This window comes from Desmodus rotundus, chromosome 12 (assembly GCF_022682495.2).
Source record: "Desmodus rotundus isolate HL8 chromosome 12, HLdesRot8A.1, whole genome shotgun sequence".
Lineage (NCBI taxonomy): Eukaryota > Metazoa > Chordata > Mammalia > Chiroptera > Phyllostomidae > Desmodus > Desmodus rotundus.
In genome coordinates, this window is record NC_071398.1 from 36,417,290 (window position 1) to 36,435,223 (window position 17,934).

At 39.1% G+C, this 17,934-nt stretch overlaps 1 protein-coding gene across 4 annotated transcripts in view; it reads right to left on the bottom strand.

The window, feature by feature from the left end:
• The window catches only part of ZNF569 (zinc finger protein 569), a 72,059-nt gene that overhangs the window by 39,080 nt on the left and 15,045 nt on the right, over positions 1-17,934 (bottom strand). The window lies entirely within an intron of this gene.

The window sequence follows — 17,934 nt, forward strand, 5'->3', positions numbered from 1 at the left end:
AAAACAAGAAATTAGTGATTAGAAAGTGGTTCTCTCTGGGAATAGGAATTAGGAATGGAGAGAAAAGGACAGAGTATAGTCAAACCTCAATTCTCAAACATGTTTGTTCTCAAACAATTCGGGTCTCAACCAAGTTGTTCATGGCAAAAATGTCTTGGTTGACTAACAAAACTTCAAGTCTCAGTTCTCTATGCTGATACCTGTATGATCAGTAACGCATCTCTCAGGTGACAAAGAAGTCGGTTTTCGAACAAAATTCCTTCTCGAACAGTTTTCCAGAATGAATTAAGTTTGACAATTGAGGTTCCACTGTATAATTTTTCTCCTTATTATTACAGGTCTGGCAGCACTATTTAATTTTTTAAAACAAATTCACGGAGAACCAAGATGGCGGCGTAGGTAGACACACTGCGCCTCCTCGCACAACCAGAACTGACAGAAAATCAAACGGCAAGGAAGTCCGACACCAAGGAAATAAAAAATAATCATTCATCCAGACCGGTAGGAGGGGCAGAGATGGGAAGCCGGGTTGGAGAGGACTCCCGTGGCTGTGCCGGGACTGAGACTGGCGGAGTGTGGGACAAACGGGGCAGGCAGTCTGAGCACTAGCAGACACTGCGGCCCCACATTCGCGCACAGATAACAGGACAAACGGCCGGGAGCAAAGCAGACCGCGCAACCCAGGGCTCCAGCGCAGGAAAATAAAGCCTCAAACCTCTGATTGAAAATTCCCGTGGGGGTTGGGGTGGCAGCAGGAGAGACTCCCAGCCTCATGGGAGAGATCGTTGAGAGACCCACAGGGGCCTAGAGTGTGCACAAGCCCACCCACTCGGGAACCAGCACCAGAGAGGCCCAGTTTGATTGTGGATAGCGGAGTGAAAGACTGAAATCCGGAGGAGAGTGAAGCGGGCGCCATTTCTCCCTCTCAGCCCCTCCCCCATGCATAGCATCACAGCACAGCGACCAGCCTTACTCCGCCCTGGTGAACACCTAAGGCTCTGCCCCTTAAAGTAACAGATGCTCCAAGACAAAAAAAAAAAAAAAAAAAAAAAAAAAAAGGCCCAAATGACAGAACACTTCAAAGCTCCAGAAAAAATACAACTAAGCGAGGAAGAGATAGCCAACCTATCGGATGCACAGTTCAAAACACTGGTTATTAAGATGCTCACAGAATTGGTTGAATCTGTTCGAAAACCAGATGAAAAAATGCAGCCTATGCTAAGAGAAACAAAGGAAAATGTACAGGGAACCAATAGTGATGCGAAGGAAACTGGGACTCAAATCAACGGTGTCGACCAGAAGGAAGAAAGAAACATCCAACCAGAAAAGAATGAAGAAACAAGAATTTGGAAAAATGAGGACAGGCTTAGGAACCTCCGGGACATCTTGAAACATTCCAACATCCGAATTATAGGGGTGCCAGAAGGAGAAGAGGAAGAACAAAAAATTGAAAACTTATTTGAACAAATAATGAAGGAGAACTTCCCCAATCTGGCAAAGGAAATAGACTTCCAGGAAGTCCAGGAAGCCCAGAGAGTCCCAAAGAAGCTGGACCCAAGGAGGAACACACCAAGGCACATCATAATTACATTACCCAAGATTACCCAGAAGGAGAGAATCTTAGAAGCAGCAAGAGAAAAGGACACAGTTACCTACAAAGGGGTTCCCATAAGACTGTCAGCTGATTTCTCCAAAGAGACCTTCCAGGCAAGAAGGGACTGGCAAGAAGTATTCCAAGTCATGAAAGGCAAGGGCCTACATCCAAGATTACTGTATCCAGCAAAGCTATCACTTAGAATGAAAGGGCAGATAAAGTGCTTCTCAGATAAGGTCAAGTTAAAGAAGTTCATCATCACCAAGCCCTTATTATATGAAATGTTAAAGGGACTTATCTAAGAAAAAGAAGATAAAAAATAGGAACAGTAAAAATGACAGCAAACTCACAGTTATTAATGACCACACCTAAAACAAAAACAAAAGAAAACTAAGCAAACAACTAGAACAGGAACAGAACCATAGAGATGGAGATCACATGGAGGGATGTCAATAGGGGAGTGGGAGGGGGAGAGTGGGGGAAAGGTACAGATAATAAATAGCATAAATGATAGGTGGAAAATAGACAGGGGGAGGGTAAGAATAGTGTAGGAAATGTAGAAGCCAAAGAACTTATAAGTATGACCCATGTACATGAACTATAGGGGGGGAATGTGGGAGGGAGGGGGTGGGCAGGATGGAGTGGAGTGAGGGGGGCGGGAAATGGGAAAACTGTAATAGCATAATCAATAAATATCTTAAAAAAAAACAAATTCACATATCATTTTCCCCCCAAAACAAATTTAATCAAGATATCTACACCACTGCTATAGAATCAAGCAATACCATAGTGTATAAGGAACAACATAGATATCCTCCCCTGACTACAAGCACAGCCCCTTCCCAGTTTTAATTTGAGGAAAATATATTGTTATTTTACTATCCTTCTTTCTTTCCTTTTATTTTTTATTTAGTTGTTTTTAGCTTGTTTTAAGTGATTTTTGTTACTCATTTGGGTTTTATTCCTAAAGGATCTTTTTAAAGAAACTTTAGGCCAGATGAATTATAGTGGGAAAGAACAATGACCTGGGAGCAGAGATTTGCTTCTTAGTCCTCTATGCTAATAATAAGCACTGTTACTCTGGGAGCCCCATTTTCTTAGAACCATTATAATCACCATTTTTTTCTTTTTTTATTGTTGTTTAATTAGAGTTGTTAATTAATTCTCCCTCCACCCACCCCACTGCCCATATTCAATCAGCTTTTAAGAGGACACCAGCATTGTGAAATTCTGTAAAGAAAATGTCATACCTAGTTAAGGATGAACAATCAGCATATTCTCCATCCTTAAATGGCTAGATGTGGCACCTAATGTTGCTACCTAAAAACAGCCATTGCTACCCCAAACTGTGGCACATTTACACAATCGAATACTATGCAGCAGAAAGAAAGAAGTAACCTGTACCTTTTGCCACAGCATGGTGGAACTGGAGAATATTATTCTAAGTGAAGTAAGCCAGTCGGTGAAAGACAAATACCATATGATCTCACCTATGAGAGGAATCTATTGAATAAAATAAACTAAGGAATAAAATAGAACCACAAGCATGGAAAGATGAAACAGAATGGGAGTGACCACGTGGGAGTGGGGAGGAGTATAATGGTGGAAAGAAGGGGAAGGGACTAGACAAAGAACATGCACTAATGACCACGGACATGGAAACAGTGTGGGAATTAAATGTAGGAGCCGGGGGGGGGGGGGGAGGTGGAGATGGGCAGAGGAGGGCAAAGAGGAAAAGGGGAAAAATTGGGACAACTGTAATATAATAACAATTTTTAAAAGATTTTTAAAAAAATAGCCATCGCCCCCACCTTATTCCTTAAAAACTATACCCTACTTTCTCACAGTGCCAACATATCTTACACCAAGGATGAATCATGATTGGTCTAGATCAATGATGGTAAACCTGTCCCTTTTTGAAAGTTACTCACTTTCCCAGCAACCCTTCACAGTTGTTACCATGTGACACAGTACTGGCCAATAGGATTTGATTATGCTTGGTGTGCGGGCGGGGTAATGGAAATTTTTCTGTTTTCTAGTTTAAAAAAAGACGTAAGACTATCCAACTACAGAAACAAGGTGTGGGTAATTCCTAAGATCTGTTTCTGCTAGGTTTAAGATGCAATAAAAGTCCTCTATGGGGGTGGAGGGAGGTGGACACTGTTTTACAAAATTACTTAGGTCAGTTGCTTTTTTCCACATCACCTTCAATGAGGTTATGTCATACATTTGTAGTACAATAAATACATATCTCATATTCTGCATTCCATTTTGGTTCCACCCCATCATCGATAACTACATAAAAAGAATGCTAGGAATTTGATTAGGATTGTGTTTAAGCTATAGATTAAATTGAGGAGAAATGAAGACAAGTTTTCCAATCCATAATTGTAGTATATTTTTCTATTCATTGTTATTTCTTTCATCATTTTTTCCATTTTCAGCATACACTACTTACACATATTTTGCAAATTTTATTTTTAAGTATTTAATTTGGGGAGATGCTAATAAAATGGCATTTTAAATTTTATTTCAAATTAATAAAAACGAGAGCAAACTAGGCAAACAACTAGAACATGAGGGTTGTCAATAAGGGAGTGGAAGGGGGAGAGGGGGGTAAAGGTACAGAGAATAAGTAGCATAGATGATAGGTGGAAAATAGACAGGGGGAGGGTAAAAATAGTGTAGGAAATATAGAAGCCAAAGAACTTATAAGTATGACCTATGGACATGAACTATGGGGGGGGAATGTGGGAGGGAGGGGGGTGGGCAGGGTGGAGTGGAGTGGGGGGGGAAATGGGACAACCGTAATAGCATAATTAATAAATATATTTAAATAAATAAAAGAAATAAAAGAATATCTACTATTCAAAAATAAATAAATAAATAAATAAATTTTATTTCAAATTCCAATTGTTAATTTCTGGAATATAAAAATGATTTATTGTTTTAGGATCTTTTGGTAGATTCTTTGGAGTGTTCTTTAATTGTGTTATCTAGAAAAATACTTTTATTTCTAATTTGTATGTCTTTTATGTTCTTCTCTTGCTTTATTGCACTGGCTAGTACTTCCATTGTGATAGTGAATAATGGTCTTGACAGAGGACATCCTTGCCTTGTTCACAATCTTAGGGGTAAAGTATTCATTATCTTACCATTAACTACAACATAAGCTCTACATTTTTTGTTTTGTTCTGTTTTGAAGATGGACTTTATTGAAGTATGTTCCCTTCTAGTCCTAGTTTGGCAAGAATTTTTTTTTTATGAATAAATGTTAAATGTTTTCAAGCAATTTTTCTGCATCTGTTGAGATGATAATATGATTATTCTTTAGTCTCTTATTACGGTGAATTATAGTAACTGATTTAAAAAAAATGAACTTGAAATTCATTTTGCATTCTCAAGATAAACCCATTTGAACATGATACATTATCCCTTTTGTATACTGCCAGATTCAATTTTTCAATTCAATGCTGAAAATTTTCATTTCTACGTCTGTGAGAAATATTGGTCTGCAGTTTTCTTATGTCTTTGTCTGGTTTTGGTACCAGGGTAAGGCTGGCCTCGTAAAATGATTTGGAAAGAGTTCCTCCTTTTCTATTTTCAGGAAAAGCTTATATGGAATTGGTACAATTTCTTCCTTAGATGCTGCTGTTTCAACAGTGAAATTATCTAGGCATGGAGTTTTCTTTTCCAGAAGGCTTTTTTTAAAAGGAGGTATAATCGACACATAACATTACATTAGTTTAGGAATAAAAACAATGATTCCATATTTACATACATGGGAAAATAATCTAGTTAATATCTGTCACCTTAAATTGTTAGAAATTTTTTTTTTCTTCTAAGGAGAACTTTTCAGTTCTATTCTCTTAGCAACTTCCAAATGTGCAACATAGTATTATAAACTACAGTCATCATGCTGTACATTACATGTCCATGACTTATATATCTTATAACTGGAAGTTTGTACCTTCTGACCTTCTTCATCCATTGCTCCCAACCTCCCCACAGCACCTCCTCCCCACCCCCCACCACTGGCAACCACCAATCTGTTCTTTGTATCTATGAGCTTGGAATTTTTGTGGCTCATTTTTGCTTTTTTTTTTTTTTTAAGATTTCACATGTAAGTCAGGTCATGTGGTATGTGTCTTTCTCTGAGTTATTCCACTTAGCATAATGCCCTTAAGGTCCATCCATGTTGTTGCAACTGGTGAAGTTTAATTCTTTTTTATGAATGAATAATACCATATTTGGTATATATACCATATTTTTCAAATCCACTCATCCATCAATGAACACTTAGATTGTTTTCATATCTTGGCTATTGCTGCAATAAACATGGGCTGCAGATATCTTTTTTAATTACTGTTTTCATTTCCTTTGGATAAATAGCCAGATGGGGGGTTGGATCTTGTACTAGTTCATCAAACTATTTTCCATAGTGGCTGTACCAGCAGTGCACAAGGGTTCCCTTTTCTCCACATTCTCACTCACTTATTATGTGTATTTTTGATGATATCCCTTCTAGCAGGTGTAAGGTGATATCTCACTGTGGTTTGATTTGCATTTCTCTGATAATGATGATGAATACCTTTTCACTGCCATCTGTATGTCTTCTTCAGAAAAATGTATATCCATATCTATTGCCCTTTTTTTAAATATATTTATTGATTATGCTATTACGGTTGTCCCATTTCCCGCCCCCCTCACTCCACTCCATCCTGCCCACCCCCTCCCTCCCACATTCCCCCCCTATAGTTCATGTACATGGGTCATACTTATAAGTTCTTTGGCTTCTACATTTCCTACACTATTCTTACCCTCCCCCTGTCTATTTTCCACCTATCATCTATGCTATTTATTATCTGTACCTTTCCCCCACTCTCCCCCTCCCACTCCCCTATTGACATCCCTCCATGTGATCTCCATCTCTATGGTTCTGTTCCTGTTCTAGTTGTTTGCTTAGTTTTCTTTTGTTTTTGTTTTAGGTGTGGTCATTAATAACTGTGAGTTTGCTGTCATTTTTACTGTTCCTATTTTTTATCTTCTTTTTCTTAGATAAGTCCCTTTAACATTTCATATAATAAGGGCTTGGTGATGATGAACTTCTTTAACTTGACCTTATCTGAGAAGCACTTTATCTGCCCTTTCATTCTAAGTGATAGCTTTGCTGGATACAGTAATCTTGGATGTAGGCCCTTGCCTTTCATGACTTGGAATACTTCTTGCCAGTCCCTTCTTGCCTGGAAGGTCTCTTTGGAGAAATCAGCTGAGTCTTATGGGAACCCCTTTGTAGGTAACTGTGTCCTTTTCTCTTGTTGCTTCTAAGATTCTCTCCTTCTGTGTAATCTTGGGTAATGTAATTATGATGTGCCTTGGTGTGTTCCTCCTTGGGTCCAGCTTCTTTGGGACTCTCTGGGCTTCCTGGACTTCCTGGAAGTCTATTTCCTTTGCCAGACTGGGGAAGTTCTCCTTCATTATTTGTTAAAATGAGTTTTCAATTTTTTGTTCTTCCTCTTCTCCTTCTGGCACCCCTATAATTCGGATGTTGGAACGTTTCAAGATGTCCTGGAGGTTCCTAAGCCTCTCCTCATTTTTCCAAATTCTTGTTTCTTCATTCTTTTCTGGTTGGATGTTTCCTTCTTCCTTCTGGTCGACACCGTTGATTTGAGTCCCAGTTTCCTTCGCATCACTATTGGTTCCCTGTACATTTTCCTTTGTTTCTCTTAGCATAGCCTTCATTTTTTCATCTGGTTTTCGAACAGATTCAACCAATTCTGTGAGCATCTGATTAACCAGTGTTTTGAACTGTGCATCCGATAGGTTGGCTATCTCTTCCTCGCTTAGTTGTATTTTTTCTGGAGCTTTGAAGTGTTCTGTCATTGGGCCTTTTTTTTTTTTTTTTTTTTTGTCTTGGCCTGTTTATTACTTAAAGTGGCGAAGCCTTAGGTGTTTCCCGGGGCGGGGTAACGCTGGTCACTGCGCTGTGACGCTGTACGTGGGGGAGGGGCCGAGACAGAGCAATGGCGCCCGCTCCACTCTCCACCGGACCTCAATCTTTCACTCCGCTACCCACAATCAAACTGGGCCCCTCTGGTGCTGGTTCCCGAGTGGGTGGGCTTGTGCACGCCCTAGGCCCCTGTGGGTCTCTCAACGACCTCTCCTGTGAGGCTGGGAGTCTCTCCTGCTGCTGCCCCAACCCCCACAGGCGTTTTCAACCAGAGGTTTGAGGCTTTATTTTCCTGCGCTGGAGCCCTGGGTTGCGAGGTCTGCTTTGCTCCAGGCCGTTTGTCCGGTTTATCTGTGCGAGAGTGTGGGGCCGCGGAGTGCTACCCGCTGCTCTGCCTGCCCCGCTGTCCGCCACTCTGAGTCTGGCCCTCTTGGTTTATCTGCACGAATGTGGGGCCACAGCGTCTGCCAGTAGTCAGACTGCCTTCCCTGTTTGTCCCACACTCCGCCAGTCTCGGTCCTGCCACAGCCACGCTAGTCTTCTCCACCCCGGTGCCCATCTCTGCCCCTCTGGTAGGTCTGGATGAATGTTTATTTTTTATTTCCTTGGTGTTGGACTTCCTTGCCGTTTGATTTTCTGTCAGTTCTGGTTGTGCGAGGAGGCGCAGTGTGTCTACCTACGCCGCCATCTTGGTTCTCCCTATTGCCCATTTTTAAATTATTGTTTGTTTTTTGCTATTGAACTCTATGAATTCTTTATATATTTCATTATTAACCCCTTATTAGATATGTGATTTACAAATATTTTCTTCCATTTAGAGGATTGCCTTTTCATTTTGTTGATGGTTTCCTTTGCTATGCAGAAGATTTTTTAGTTTGATATAATCCCACTTGTTTATTTTTTATTTTTCTTTGGTGTCAAAAATTTAATTAATAGATATACAACTATTCAGGTTATTTCTTATTGAGTAAACTTAGGTAGTTGTATCTTTCAAAAAATTTGTCTACTCATATAAGTTGAAGAATTCATGAGTATAGAGTTGCTTGTAGTATTCTTTTATTATCCTTTCAAGATCTGTGGGATGAGTGTCATGCCCCAAATTTCAATCCTAATATTGGCAATTTGTATCTTATCTTGTTTTTTTCATAGTCTGTCTAGAGGCTTAAAATTTTATTGATCTTCACAAAGAAAACAGTTTTTGTTTAACTAATTTTTATGACATTAAATTTTATTGAACTCTACTCTAATCTTTAATATCTTCTCTTTTTCCCCCTTTGGGTTTAATTTTCTTTTTTCCCCTCTAGTTTCTTAAAGTGGAAGTTAGAACTAATTCAAGTTTCTTTCTTTTCTATTTATGGCATTTAGCTGTCCCACACATTGTGATAAGTTACATTTTCATGCAAAGTATTTTTTAATTTCCTGAAATTTCCTCTTTGACCCAAGCGCTTTAGAAATGTGTTGTTTTATTTCCAAGTATATCAAGATTATACAGATATATTTCTATTCTTGGTTTCTAGGTTTATTCTGTTATCACCTGAAAACATACTTCAAATGACTTATATGCTTTGAAATTACTGAAGTTTATTTTATGTTCCAGAATATGATCTATCTTGGTGAATATCCACTGGGACTTAAGGAAGACAAGTATTCTACTGTTCTTGGGTAGACTGTTCTTAACTGTTCAAATTAACATTTGAACTCTGAAAAATTGACTTTGAACACTTAAATCAGGGGTTTCCAAACTTTTGACATCTCTAGTCCACACTGGAAGAGGGGGAGTTGTCTTGGGCCACACACTAAATACGCAAACACTAATGAAAACTGATAAGCAAAAGAAAGGTCTGTGCATATTTTTCGTGATATCCACAACCAAAAATTAGCAAAAAAGTCCCCACATAATAACTCTAATTATGCAGTAGCCCTTTTGATAATCTTTTAAAATTGTTGAGCAGGTCCCAAGTTTCTGAGCATTAATATAGAAAATGTACATATCTAAGTAATAAAATGTTATTGATTTTTAACATTTTTTAATTATAAAAGTAAAAGAAGTTTTTGAAGAGAGGGCAACATAAAACTAGTGGCATATTTGACACTATATTTGAGAAACTAGTGCATAAAAAATACCTGGTTTGATAGAAGTAGTTGCAATTCTCAGTGAGTTCTCAAGGTGTTCATCAGATATTTTGGTTCTAATTTTACTCTTAATGTGTTTCATTCTTGAAGATAGTTGCTTGCAAATGTAGGTGCTGCCAAACAGCAATGCCATGAATAAGGTATGATTGTAAAAGAAGGGATATTTGTCTCTGGGAAGACAGGACCTATAAAAGTCCAGTAAGGAGACACGATCACATTTCTCTTTAAGGTGAATGTCAGATTGCAGCTCTATGCATCCCATTTGAAAACTGACAGATAACATTTATGTTGACTGAACATGGAGTAACAAATACAGCAAAATATTGATTATTTTCCAGAAATCTTGAAATCTGTTTTCAAATTCTTGTATTAAATTGAAAAGCAAGGCTGCATATTTTTTGCTGTTCATGAGACTGTGTTTAGCCAACATGCTGAAGTGCATAAAACTGTTTGCCTTACTTTGATCTTGTCATAATTTCAGTTTCATTTGGAATGCTGTTATGGTTTGAAACATGGTATTGATAAGTTGGTTTTCACCTCGAGGATGCATGTTTAACTAATTTAAATGAGCAGTTAAATCCACTAAAAATGCTAAATCTGTAAGCCAGTTTTCATTGTTAAATTACAGCACAAATTTGTTTTTTGATACAATAAACGACTTGATAACATAACACAAATCATAAAATCTTTTCAACATTTGGCCTCTACTTAGCCATCTTACTTCCAAAAAATAAATGATGTCACCAAAGTCAGCATCAATACTTTTAAAGAATTCCTGGAATTGGTGATGATTCAATCCCTCGGCTCTTATGAAATTCAGTCTCAATGATTTGCATAATGTTATCCATTTTTAAAGCTTTTATGCATAAATTTTCATGATGTACTATGCAATAATACTTCGTCAAATGTGAGTTTTGGGCAGCAATTGCATTGTCTTCTATTAATTTTGCAAGTCCCATCATCAGGGCACCATCAGTAACTATACCAGATATATTGACAACGGACAAAGAATATCGCTTTAACATATTTTTTACTTCATATAAATCTCTTGATTTAGTTGTGTCTTTTAATAGTACTAAAGAAGCCATTGCTTCAGTGACATTATATTAGTCATTAATGCCTCTAATAAAATTGGCAAGTTGAACCATAACTGTAGCATTGGTGCTATCATCCATCACCAAAGCATAAAATTTAAAATTAGCAGCTTTACTCCCCAAACTTCTTTCAATATATTTTCCATTTTCTTCAATTTGCCTGGCTATAGTCAGGTGAGACGAACTGATTTTACAAACATCCCCCTTTTTTTCCAGGGCAAATCGTATCTGCCACACTTTCTATACATTGCTTAATATACTCACCATCAGTAAATGGTTTTGATTTTTTAGTTATTAAATATGCTACCCCATAACTAGCTTTTACAATGGAATCCTCCCAAGCTGTAATGTTCTGAAAACATTTATGTTGAGAAGAGACTTTTTTTCAGTTCGGCTATTTTGTCCTTATGGCACACACAATCCTTCCTATGCATGGAATTTGGCAGCATGTTTTTGCATATACTGCCTTTTCAAATCATAGTCTTTGAAAACTTGCATAAATTCTCTACAAATTAAGCAGAGTGCCTTACTATTTGCCTCGACAAAAAAGTAGTCATATGTCCATTTTTTGTTGAACAATCTTCCTTCACCTGTAACTTTTCTTTTTGAGGGTTCTGTTTTCTTTTCAGACATTGTAGAAGCCATGCTGGGATTAAAAACATAATAATAGATAAGGGACTTTATGAAAACTAATTGACAGGAAAACACAAAGCAAGGTTTGGGTCCTTCCACAGCTCTCTTGGTTGCCGGGGTGAGGCAGAGGGCTGATGGTGAAGTGTGGCAGGTGATGTGTGAGGCACCACGGAGGCGTGGAAGTACCTTTAATAATCAAATAAGAATGCTTACTTGGCTTCTAAATAACATTAAATGCCTAACGCTGCAACAGTAGGTTGAAATATTATTTATAATCGCTGCCTCACTAAGTCACCACAAGCACATGTAACATCCGATGGTGTCAATTCTACTGTCTGTGCTTGGAAGACAACACACTGGAAGCCACACACGACCGTGAAACTGAAGCCACACAGGTGCACAAATAGCAAGAGCATATGTACGTTTATTTTACCTGACATTGCAACACGTAATCACAAAAAATCTCATCATGATTTAGCAAATTTATGATTTTGTGTTGGGCCACATTCATAGTCATCTGGGGCCACAGGCGGCCCACAGCCCGCAGGTTGAACACCCCATTTAAGTCTCTTTTTAAGTGTATTTTATTGAATATGCCCTTACAGTTTTCCCAATTTCCCCCCCTTCTCCCCCTCTCTGCCCTGCACCCCCCAACCGTCCAGCATTCCCTCACCCCTTAGTTCATGTCCATTGGTTGTACATATAAGTTCTTTGACTTCTGTTTCCTACACCACTCTCAACCTCTCCCCAACTATTTTATGCCTACCAATTACGCTTCTTCCCTGTACATTTTCCCACCTAGTCCTCCCCTCCCCCTCCCCACTGAAAACCCTCCATGTCCATTTCTCTGATTCTGTTCCTGTTCCAGTTATTTGATTAGTTTTTCTTTTCATTTTTGTTGTTCTTTTTAGGTTCAGTTGTTGATAGCTGTGAGTTTGTTGTCATTTTACTGTTCATAGTTTTTTATCTTTTTCAATTTCTTAGATAAGTCCCTTTAACATTTCATATAATAAGAGTTTGGTGATGATGAACTCCTTTAACTTGACCTTATCTGGGAAGCACTTTATCTGCCCTTACATTCTAAATGAAAGCTTTGCTGGATAGGGTAATCTTGGGTGTAGGTCCTTGCCTTTCATGACTTGGAATACTTCTTTCCAGCCCGCTCTTGCCTGCAAGGTTTCTTTTGAGAAATCAGCTGATAGCCTTATAGGAACTCCTTTGTAGGTAACTGTCTCCTTTCCTCTTGCTGCTTTTAAGATTCTCTCTTCATCTTTAATCTTGGGTAACTTAACAATGATGTGCCTGGTGTGTTCCTCTTTGGGTTCAACTTCTTTGGGACTCTCTGGACTTCCTGGACTTCCTAGAAGTCTACTTCCTTTGCCAGATTGGGGAAGTTCTCCTTCATTATTTGTTCAAGTAAGTTTTCAATTTCTTGCTCTTCCTCTTCTCCTTCTGGCACCTCTATAATTCGGGTATTGGAACATTTCAAGTTGGCCCAGAGGTTCCTAAGCCTCTCTTAATTTTTTGAATTCTTGTTTCTTCATTCTGTTCCAGTTGGATGTTTATTTCTTCCTTTTGTTCCAAATCATTGATTTAAGTCTTGGCTTCCTTCCTGCCACTGTTGGTTCCCTGAATATTTTGCTCTATTTCACTTTGGGTATCCTACATTTGTTTTCATTTGCAACCAAGCTCAATCAGTTCTGTGAGCATCTTGATTACTAGTGTTTTGAATTCCACATCAGTTAGCTTGGCTCTCTCCTCATCACTCAGCTCTTTCTCTGGAGTTTTGCTCTGTTCTTTCATTTGGGCCATACTTCTTTGTCTCGGCACACCTGTTAAGTTGTAATGGGGCAGGGCCTTAGGTATTTGCTAGGCAACCCTCTTTGCTGCATTGTGGTGCTATCTGTGTGCGAGGGATCAGACAGGGAACAATGCAGCTCACTTGCTGGGCTCTAGCCCCACTTTCCAATGAACTCTTATGTGAGACTGGGAGTGTCTCCCACAGTGGCAACCCCTGCCGTAGTCCAGTCAGCTCTGAGTCTCAGTTTCCCATTCAGCCAGCCCCACCTGCACAGTCCGCCACCTTGCCCCAGTTCTGTCCATCCACCTTTCTGCTCCCTCCTACCAGTCTGGTTGGTCTGGTTAACTGTTTCTTTAATTCCTTGGCTGTCAGAATTCCATGCAGTTTGATTTTCTGGCATTTCTGGTTGTTTATTGTTTTTAGATTGGTTTTTATCCTCCTTCTGGTTGTACGAGGAAGTGAAGGGTTTCAACCTACACCTCCATCTTGGCCAGAACTCCCCCATTTAAGTCTTAAATGCTGGTTGATAAATGTTTTTCAGGTCTTTTATAACCTTTCTGATTTTCTGCCCCCTTGTTTGATTCCTGAGAGGAGCTTTGAAGCCCCCAGCTATAATTGTGTATTTGTCTATTTCTCATTTTAATTCCATCAGTTTTTGAACTCATATATTTTGAAGTTCATGTTTAGCTGCACACATTTAGGAATACTTGTGTCTTCTTAGAGAACCAACCCCTTTATCATTATGTAATGTCTCTCTTCATCCTTAATAATATTCCTTGTTCTAAAGTCTACATGTTTAATATTAAAACTGTAACTTCACATATGTTTTGATTATATTTCTATGATATATTTTCCTCTATCATTTATTTTTAATGTATCATTTTTTAAAAAACAATAGAAGTGCACACCTGCCACCCTGGGGGGTAAACATATGTGTAAATGTCTTTTCCTGACTTGGGATGTTGAATTTTATTTCTTATAATCTATTTGTAATCCTCACCTGAGGACATTTTTTTTTATTGCCTATTAGAGAAGAAGGGGGAGAGAAAGGAAGAGAGAGAAACCTCAATGCAAGAGAGAAGCATCGATTGGTTGTCTCCTGTACATGCCTGGACCAGGGATCGTACGTGCCTGGACCAAGGATCAAACCTGCAAACTGGGTATGTGCTCTGACTGGGAACTGAATCTGCAACCTTTTGGTGACTGGACACCGCTCTAAACAACTGAGCCACACCAGCCAGGGCTAATGTATTATTCTTTATATTTAAAATGGGCTTCTTGTAAACAGCATTTAGGGAATCTTTTACCTAGTGTGGTAAACTCCATTTTTATCCCTTAACTGGTATGTTTAAACCAATGACATTTAAAATAACTACTGATATAGTTGGATAAATTTCTACCATCTATTTGCTCCATTTGTTCTGCTTCTTCACCCCTCCCCACTTTTCTGCCTTCGTTTGGGTACTTGAGCAATTTTTATTATTCATTTTATCTCTGAAAAAAAGGTAGCGGTTTCTCTAGGTTTCTACAATATTTATTTCTTATTAATCTGAGTCTACCTTCAAATAATGTATCTTGTATAGAAACTTACAACAATATATCCCAAATTCCTCCCTCCCATCCTTTCTGCTATAGTTATGATATATTTTAGTTTTACCTATGCTATAAACATATAATATTTAATTCAATCATTTAGCTTTTAGAAGAAATAAAAATAAAATGAATTTTATTTTACCCTTATTTACTCCAATTCTAATGTTCTTCAATTCTTTGTGCATTTTCAAGTTTGAACAACTTTCACCTAACGAACTTCCTTTAGCATTTCCTGTAGAGAAGCCTGCTAGTGAAAGTTTTTGTTTAACTGAAAAAGTCTTTATTCTTCATTTTTGAAGAATATTTTTGCTTGGTATAGAATTGTGGATTGACACCTTTTTATCTTTTAGAGCACTCTGAAAATTTGTTGCCTGTATGTGATTTTTATCCTTGTCCTTCAGTAGGTAATGTTTCTATTTCTCTTGTTGCCTTCAAGATTTTTATCCTTACCTTTGTTTTTCAGCAGTTTAAATATGATATGCCTAAATGTGCTTATTGTTTGTATTTATAGTACTTGGTGGTTTCTGAGCTTTTTGGATCTGTGGTTTCATGTCATTTATTTTGAAAGCGTCTCAGCCATTATTCAAATATTTTTTCTTCCTCATTCTCTCTCTTCTCTTACGTTCCACTTAATAGATACATGAAACTTTTGAGAGTGAAGACTTGCTCATGCACGGCAACTGGGACACTTAGCTGATCTTCCAAAGGACAAATTGAACATCCAACAGAATCTTAGCTGATAAGAAGTTTGGAAACCAAGGTATGTGGATGAAGCTTCAAAACAGGCAGTAAAGAGGTTTCATAGGCAGACGTGGAAAGTCCGGGACATGGCACTAGAAATCACGGCTGCCAAGGAAAACCATCGGGGGAGAAACAGATCAGTGAAAGAGGCCTAGCAGCTCCCTCCCCTTCCAGGATTGGCAAATCGCAGACCTGCTCCAGGAGAGGCATGAACACTCTCTCATGCGGTGGTTGAGGGAGGCAGGCAGGCACACACACAGCTGGTGGCACACCCAAGCTGGGGCAGTGGTTGCCAGGGCAGCAGGACAGTGCCAGAGAGTGGGGAGAATCTTGGCAGCACTTGGAGCTGGGAGAAGAGGTGGGCCGTGACTGGACAGGACTGAGACAGACTCTGGGCTTGCCAGAGAGTTGAAGTGGGAGGAAAGCTGGGCAGTGGCTTGGAGTAGCAGCAGCACCCAAAGAGACTTTTTTCAAAAGGAGAACTAGGGCACACTGGGAAAGGACCACAGACGCATAGCTGCCGGCCATCAGAGATGATCAAAGGGGTGCAAAGTGAGGTGGTTTATCAGTGCCAACCCAGTACAACTGCACAAAGTGGAGACTGCACACCACACAGTGCTCTGAGGGCGTGGACTGGAAACTGGGCACCTGTGATTACTGTAGCCCAGGCTGAGCCCCCCTGCCTTGCCCAACCACCAAAGAGGAAAACCAAAGCCCAAACCCCCACTGCCTGTAAGAGCCAGGAAGATCTGCAAAACTGTCCCTGCAGGCTTAACAACAACCAGCAGAGGTCTTTTCCCCCACCAAGAGTAAGGCAGGAAGACATGGAGCTGAGACAAAACCAGAAGCATCCACAAAGAAGTCAGAAGGTGGACACCAAAGTCTGAGACAAATTTCACCTTGCTCTTCATCAGAACTTGCATGGTTTCTATTATTTCCCTTTTTTCTTTTCATTTATTTAGGTTTTATGTTTGTTTTATTTTGTTTTTTTCTCCTTATCAGACTGCATTTTAATTTTTCTTCTTTCACTTCACTCATATTCCAAATAACTCACTACTAATAGCCTTTTACTTTTTATTAATTTTATTCAGATTACATATTTTTTATCATATTATTTCCATCCCAAATGCCACACAACACCCTTCCCTGGTCTTAAGCCATTTCGCCATCTTCCTAAGCTCTATTACTGCTGTGGTAAACTATTTTTTTTCACACTACGCTGTGTTCCTATCTCTTACTCTCACTACTTCTCCTCCATCTAAACTTGCCCTAGCACTCTTCTTTCTGAAGTCAGTTCACATTCTTTTCCCCCTCTTATAAGAGTCTTATTTCTTTTCCACCTTTTATAAACAGTGGCTAGTTGAGCAAAATACCATGGTCATTGCTGTACTACTCCAACAGAAATCCTCTTTGTTCACTATTTGTACTTTAAATCCCACAGAATACTCGCCCCCTGTCTTACTCCATTTCACCTACCCCTGACCCTGGTCAGTTGGGTGAGGAAATTTATTTCATTTATTTTCTTTTTTCCCCTCTCTCAACATGGGCTTTACCCCTTGTTCTTATTAGTTTGCTTTCCCATCCTCTCAAAATCATTTTTATTTACAGTAGACATCTTATATTCACTTTTCACTTTGCTACAACATTCTTATTCCCATTCTACCTTTATTAAACTTCACTCAGCTGTCATTGCTATCAACCTTGCTGTGGGTTTTCTGAAGTTTTGCTCTCATTGAGCCAATACCTTTCAATTTTGCTTCAAACCACATAGTATGCTCTTCCCTTCCTTTCCCTTACCCCATTGTTCCCATTGCCTTTCGTGTTTTACTTACGTTTTAAATTTTGTTCTCTCCCTTTCTTCACCTTGGTTCTATGCCTACTCTCATCAATTGCCCTCCATATTACCACTCAGTAACATTTTCCCCTCTTTTAGTCATCCCATATTCCCTTTGTCATACCTTATATCCATAATCTCTCTTCAACCTTATTAATATTTGCTCACTAGAAGTTCAGATTGCTGACATGGTAGGGGGTTCTTTTTGCTGACATAGGTTTGGTTGTCAGGTAATACTGATTTACTAACCAATACTGGTACAACAGCATACAAGACAAGGTGAGAGTTGTGACCACCAGTAAGCCCACTGGAGGGGAGAAAACACCAACAAAATAGCCACCAACAAGTAAACACCAACTACAATAAGAGAGCCCACACAAAAGGAAGAAAGGGCAACCCAAGAGCATCCAGACAAGGAGATCAAAGAGATGACACCACTGAGTTCCACAGAACTCCTACCATAGAAGCTCACCCCATGATGATTGGCAAAGCAGAGCATCCTGAGACACAGAAACAAAAAAAAAAGTCACACAAAATGGGATGACAAAGAATGAAACCACT